The sequence below is a fragment of the Harmonia axyridis genome, chromosome 3 (genome assembly GCF_914767665.1).
Source record: "Harmonia axyridis chromosome 3, icHarAxyr1.1, whole genome shotgun sequence".
NCBI lineage: Eukaryota > Metazoa > Arthropoda > Insecta > Coleoptera > Coccinellidae > Harmonia > Harmonia axyridis.
In genome coordinates, this window is record NC_059503.1 from 4,301,512 (window position 1) to 4,308,809 (window position 7,298).

The 7,298-nt window shown below is 36.4% G+C and overlaps 1 long non-coding RNA gene across 1 annotated transcript; it reads right to left on the bottom strand.

Annotated features, from left to right (window-relative positions):
• Window positions 1-6,009: 6,009 nt before the first annotated feature.
• Window positions 6,010-7,298, bottom strand: LOC123675873. The gene is made up of 2 exons (XR_006746822.1): window positions 7,006-7,298; window positions 6,010-6,593 (listed from the first exon to the last, which is right to left on the bottom strand). It is a non-coding gene; the product is annotated as an uncharacterized LOC123675873 (long non-coding RNA).

A 7,298-nucleotide genomic window follows, 5' to 3' on the forward strand; every position in this document is an offset into this window, starting at 1 on the left:
ATTATTTGTAAATATATCTCTCGATCTGTTCTAGATCTTTCCAAAGGTAGCTAAGCATGAACTAGAATATTACCTGATTCAAAGAAAGAATGAGCCAATCCCCTTATTATAGGAGTGCACTGATTTTTACATGAATTATGTAAGAACCATCGAATGTTCCAACAGCTGCCCATGTACCAGCTGCCTTGCCCTGATAGAATAGAAACGAATACATATGAGAAAAGGGATCAAGTTTACCTGGAAGATTTCAGCAGATTCCATTCTTGAGATGAGATTTCAAGAATCCGAGCTTTGTTGGATTTCAAAGAATCGTATTGGCGATGCTTTGAAACATTTTGAATGAAGGTAAAGTAAATAGACGGCTAGTGTCTACAGGATATTTACTTTTTCGGTGTTGTATTGAAGCTGGAGAAATGGACCGTTTCTACTGAAACCGTTTTGAAAATTCAAAGAATGACGACTGCAGAAGAATTTGCTAAGAGCTATACTAAGATGAGCCTCACTGCACAATATTTTTTTCGGCATTATCGTACTTCTTTCAAATTCTTGATAGTACCCATGTTGTTAATCGATCAATATTTTTTTCGAATTTATTTTAATAGTGGACAAACGTTCTCTTATATGAAGAACATATAATAATAAACAGTCACAATTTCTAAACGTTATTGCAGTGTCTATCTTTCCATAACCTAAATGAAACCTACATATGACAAATGACATAAGAAACGTCAAAAAGTAATACACAATGTTGCCATTATAACCCTTCAAAATTGTATCAATTCTATTGGAAAGTCCCTTATAATTTTCACATTTTTTTTGTTTTTGATAAATAACAATCTATGTGGAGATAGACAGCATAACATCTGTCAAACTCACACCAACGTATATTTTACAACTTGACAGTTATTGTCAAAGTCTGAAGAATTATCTATCCTAATGGCCACTGTCAGATGATATTAGCGGACCCAAGATATTAGTGGTAAATTATCTCTTTTCTGTAATTGCCAAAATACCTGATTCTCTCACCGCTCACCGATTTATCGTAGCCCTCACAGTTTAAGAAAAAACCAAACTCGAAATTCTAGAAAAATCAGTGAAAATTGCTCTTCTTCACAAGAAACGTTATATCTGCTGAAACATTGCATACCCTTCAAATAAAAACGTAGATCGAAATTCGGCTAATCAGAATCGTCAATTCTGGCACCACTCACCGATTTAGCGTAGAGCTCACAATTTTGAGGAAATTTGAACTCGAAATTTAGGAAAAAATTGAATTTGCCTCGAAAAATCTTCATATCTCCTAAATTATTCGTCACAGACCCCTCAAATACAAACGTTTTTTGAACATCGGGTTCTGATCTGAAACATAGTGAGGTTTCAAGGGCGTAGCTTACGTCAAGGAGAAGTTGCAGCCTAGGGAATGTTATCAAGTTTTTTCTCGAAAATTTCAGATTTTTACCTCTAATTCCTGAAATAATGTACTCATCACCCAACTGCAAGCATTTTCGTGATCTACATAATCGACTCGATCAATAAAATGATACAACGCTCCCATGAAGGAACTCTTATTTTTTTTCAATATTCTAAGAGTTAGGTATGGAAAATTTTACGAAAATTTTTGGATAAAATTTTTTCAGGTGAGATTGAAATCCGGCTAACCAGGGATCGTGAATCCTGCCACCGCTCACCGATTCTTCGTAGAGCTCACAGTTTCGAGGTAAATTTGAACTCTAAATTTGGGAACAAATTGAATTTCCATCGAAAAATCGTTATATCTCCTAAATTATTCGTCACAGACTCCTCAAATGAAAACGTTTTTTGAACATCGTGTTCTGATCTGAAACGTGGTGAGGTTTCAAGGCTGTAGCTTACGTCCAGGAAAAGTTGCAGCCTCGGAAATTTCATCCATTCTTTTTTTTCAAAATTTCAGATTTTCACCTATAATTTCTTAAATAATGTATGTAACTTATATACCTTTGCAAAAAAAATTAAATGATGAACAACTCTAAAATTCTGCGTGAGTCTGGAAGACAGTTTTGCCAACATACCGATAAAAATAATTCCTACAGCGGTCTTTTTAACTAAATAATTTATGATACAAAATTTATCGAGCCATAAAATTTTTGTAGTGTGTTAAAATGAAATTAGTATATCCTTCAATTCCGGTGGTCCCAAAATTTCGATCGTTCAACTGATTGACGTCCAAATAATAAGACTTTGGGTGAAATCCGCAACCTTTTTCGCATTCTAGACCCACAAGGCTGACCTGCACCCAACCTTTTTTTTTTTATTTATTCTGTCCGAGGACCTTTCTGTTCAGATCATCAAGATTCCTTCCATCAGCCTCCCAATGCCGAGTATCATCTGTTCTTCCACCGGTTCCTTCTAAACTTCGCGGTGATTGTTAACAACTGCCAGGAGAGAGAGGGAAAGAGAGACCTCTTTTTTGTATTTTGCCTTGATGATGCGGTTTAAACTTATATATACCTGGGCGGGCATTATCCTCTATCGGGTCCAACGCAACTCGTGTGAATTTCCTGTCGAAAATTGTATATCGGCCTGTGAGCCATTGTGATCGATGCGCCAGATCGGTCGTAGGCCAATTTCTTTGTTTGAAGAGGAGACGTATCCTCGATTCATTTAAATATGGTTCCGACCCTTTTTTTTCCGATGTCATATGTGAGGAGAAACCCCTCTTTCGGCACAAATAAGATTGAGCTAATTGATAACGAAACCTTGATCTAAAAAAGTAGTCTTATGTGGTTGGATAGAAGGAAATCATTTGAAATGAACCATTAGGTCTAGGAATATGTAGAGCAGTGCATTGGTTTCGGTTTAAGAAGATAGGTACCAGAAGACTAGTCGGCAGACCCCCTAAGCGCTGGGAAGACTCCTGGATATCTACATCCACCAAGGACTAAAGTGGAATATACAAGCCCTAGGCTTAAATTAAGACGAAGAAGAAGAAGATAGGTGGAGGCGGCAAGGTTTTTTGATCCCAACTATGAAATTGCTAACTACGGTAGGAGACTGTGAGGTCTCTCCCGAGGTCAGCACCTTGCCGTGGTGGAAGGCCTTGTAGCAACTGCCTGCTGTAGGAAACGAAAATGCCGATGAACTTGCAAAAGTGCATCAAGGTTAACATCTGCTGATCCTGAGGCTTTCTGTGGGCTAGGAAAAGATTAATATAAGGCAATGGGAGTTGAATAACAGGATAATCCAATAGATACACACTTCTGGACTTACTCAGTCCAAGAAATTCGTGATGATTTCACCTACCTACGCCTGAAAGCTCTTGAAGCTGTCACGAGCTGAGCTTCGGGTGATGGTGAGACTGTGAAAGGAGCACTGTCGATACAAACATCATTTGTACCGTATGGGAAAGAGAGCAGATGAGATTTGCAGGCTCTCTGGATCAGAAGCAGCAACAGCTGAACACATGGTATGCAAGTGTCCAGAGCTGGCTGGCCGACAAACCATTCATATAGGGAAGCCGATCCTGGATACCCGAGAGGTGACGGCCAAGGCCCCTAAGGATGTTGTCAGTTTTATCAACGTCATTGACGACCTCCTTGGGTTTCCATGAATGAGTAGGGTAGAGAACAAAAGATCTACATGGTCGCAGTTCCCGGAAGGCTTACCGAGCCACAACGACCCCAGTTCAAATAATAATAAAAATAACTGCCTGCTGTAAAGTAGAAAGTGAAACTAGACTGACTAGAAAATGTCTCAACCTGCTACATTCCCCATACCTCAACAATCCCATGTTCCCCCAAACCCCACATTATTGACAATACCTTTCCCACTCCATGAAACATCTTCAAATCTCTACTACTCCAAGCGACATAATCTAGCAGAATGAGCAACACTAGGAGAAAAGCAGAGCAGCCAGCCAGCTGGCTGCTGGCTGCCATAAGGGTATGTGGAAACTATCGAAAGGTCTAGAAGAACGCGCATAAGAGGCCGAGAAGGTAGCAAGAAGATGCCAACATTTGAAAAAACTCCCTTCTTATAGCTGCTTGTCACGAACTCAGGTGAATCTTATGCTGTAAGGATTTGTGTTAGTGTGCTTGTTCGAAAGACCCTTGGGACGAGACCAGGGTTGAAAAGATTAAGTTTGAAGGGAGGAGACATGCAGACCAAGTTAGGCTTAAGTTCTTTGAGAAAGTTAGCTTCTAAACCAAATGGACCATCTGTAGATAAAATTTACGGGCTTCTTGGATCAAAGAAAAAAACAGCTGAACATAGACTGAGTATATGTCCAGAACTGACCAGCCTTAGAAGCTCACTTCCAGACAAGTTAGATCTATATCCTAAGGAAATCATAACCGAGGCTCCCATAGATGTTGCCAGATTTGACAAAGCTGTTGGAATGTTGCTTTTGCTTAGCAAAGTATATAGAGAACAAATGATTGAACTGGTTACAGTTTCGAGAGGCTGATTTCTGGAAAACCTAAACAAATTTTTAATCTTTAAGTTTAAGTACTTCTAAAATAGAAGAACTTTGAATTAAGTCGACGACAGGCCTTTAGGAATAAACAGTGTGCAAATTAGTTTTAAATCCTAACAATGTAACTGCATGTCATAAGGTTATCTGCAAATTTTTCTACACTATTTACGATATTCTGAGGACTTATTGGTTAGGGTATTGGTCAAACTCTTCACATTTTTTTTCAAGTCACAATCGAATCGATTAAATTCTTAGAAGAGCAGAAAACCAACTCACTTTAAAGCAGATTCAAATGACTGGAGCAGGTTTGTATTATGATTTCTTTCCTTTGCCTACAAATTTGATTGATCTGAGAAATACAGATAAACATTGCCGAGTAAGAACTATTGAAGATATCAAGATTCGAAATTATAAACAACCAATTCGTTGAAAATATTTACTTGAATGAAAATTTGTTTTTTTTGTACCTATGCGAAACAAAAGGATATGTTTTTTGGAAACGGTGTCTACACCACCAGTTATGTTACAACGGAACTATAGATTATTCTTCATAAAATTGCTTTTTTCCAGAATGAAGGACAAAAACCTGCTGAGGCACTCCTTTAATGAGCTTCTTACACTAAACGTAATCCAATTTGTGTTTACTCATAATAAAACGTTAATAAATAAACACTGATCATTTGTGAATTCTTCATCAGATTAGTTTTCTGTGAGATGTTCAATAATATCAATTGAGAGAATGTAATGTTTGAATTTTAAATATTCAGTACCTCAAGAGGGATATCATCACGACGTGAAGTTATGATATGGGTAGCGCCATCTGGGAGAGAGGAGTGGTATTTGAGAAGATTCATGTTCTACCAATATCTCTTTTATGTTCGACGAAGTGCGCCCTCTCCCTGAGGATTTCAGTGTTTCATACAGGGATCACTGATGGAATCATCAGTTTGACACTCAGTGATCCTTGCCAAAAAATACACATTCGATCCCTATAGCGGAGCTTAGTGATTTTGTCTTGACTTAGACCATAGAATCTATTAATAATAAATTAATGAAAATGTTCGATTCCTCTCTTTACTTGATATCTCTGCATCACACATATTAGGAACTTGAAATCTCAAATTTAATGACGTTCATCACAACCAACATTAACAAAACTGAGTTTTTTACCTGATAATTCTGTTGGAAACATTTGAATGATAAAGGCCTTAAAAAGAAGAATATTGGGAGAATCCAGTATTAGTCTCTTACTTTATTGTATCCTGTTGGCCTTTTTATTCTTCCCAAACTCCCCAAGAAGAAAGAATTACCATCAGTGAGAATTGAAAACTTATGTTCCAACATGGTAGGTACCAGCACAGAATACTAATAATAAGAAATGCAATCTCCCTACTAATCTGTGGAAACAAAATAGCCGCCATCTTGATTAGGTCCGCACTAGCGACACCAACGGGCAAAGTGAGAAATAGGCTTTCTTCAGGGCGGGAAAATTTGAAATTACCGCAGGAAAGTTTGAAATGTCAGCGGCCTTTAATTCTACTAGTAAAAAAAAACAAAAATTGATTTCACTCTATATTATTTGACTTCTATCTAATATTTCAATGGACACACTACATGGAACAAACAGAAATACAGTACATAATTTATAATATTGTTGGTTGATAATGACTGTACGATTGAATGAAATTAGCAGGTAAAGGTCAAAAATTAATCATGGAAATCCCATTTATTAGTTGCCGACCAGTTTCGTTATACCTTCAGGGCTCTGAAAGAAGGAATACAATATTAAATATAAACTTAAGTCTATGAAAGTGTAAAAAAATTATCTATTTTGATGTTCTCTGGTTTCAAAGCAATTGCAACCCCTTCGTATTTTGAAAAATGACGAGCTTTTTGTGAGAGGTCTGCGATATATGGGATTTTAAAGTATGTTGGCTTCACGTCGGCAACTAATAAATGGGTTTTCCATGATTAATTATTGACCTTTACCGGTCAAATTCATTCAATCATTTATAATTCTGTTAAAAATTGATGATATAGTAATCAAACAGCCATTTTAGGATGTACATAACCAATGGAGTCGTCCATCGAAGATTTGAGGCACTCATTTCAATCCTTAGACTAGACCAAAAGTTGTGCAGACCTGTAAACAGATATTAGAATGTCAACGAATTCATTCAACAATTTTATGATCAATAATAAGTTTTTTTTTTTTATAGGTGAAATATCTTGCATCAATTGCACAATGCAAACACAATAAAGCTTTGTACAGCTGCCTGAGAGGATCCTTCCTCACAGGAGACACTGCAAGGGTCCGCACTCAAACAGTAGTGTCAGATTCTTACTGACTAAAAAACACCATCGGTAAAAAAACAAATCTCTAATAAATATATCACAAATAATAATTTTGGTATTGAAATTGAATTGAAATGTTGAGTTTTTTTAAATACCAAATAATGTTTGGTTTTTCAAACTAAAAACAAATAACATAATATAAGATCAGAAGATTTAAAAATTTTTTTTATTGCACAAATTGATTTTTTTTTAATACTCACAAAGATAAATAATAAAAATGTTGGTTTTTCAAACAAAAAATAAATTAACATAATATCTAATATCAGTCTTAACGGATAAAATTTTTTTTTTTCAACGAATGTTGAATATTTTTCAATACTACTATCCGAAAATGTTTGGTTATAACTGCAACTGTCGAATGTCAATTTGGATTTTGGAACATTATCCTTCTTATCATGAGCGACAGAGATAACCATACATCTTCTATCTCTTTCATTCTCTGTTAGGTAGGCGCATAGAATATTTGTTTCCAATTTAGTACTACGAGTTTCAC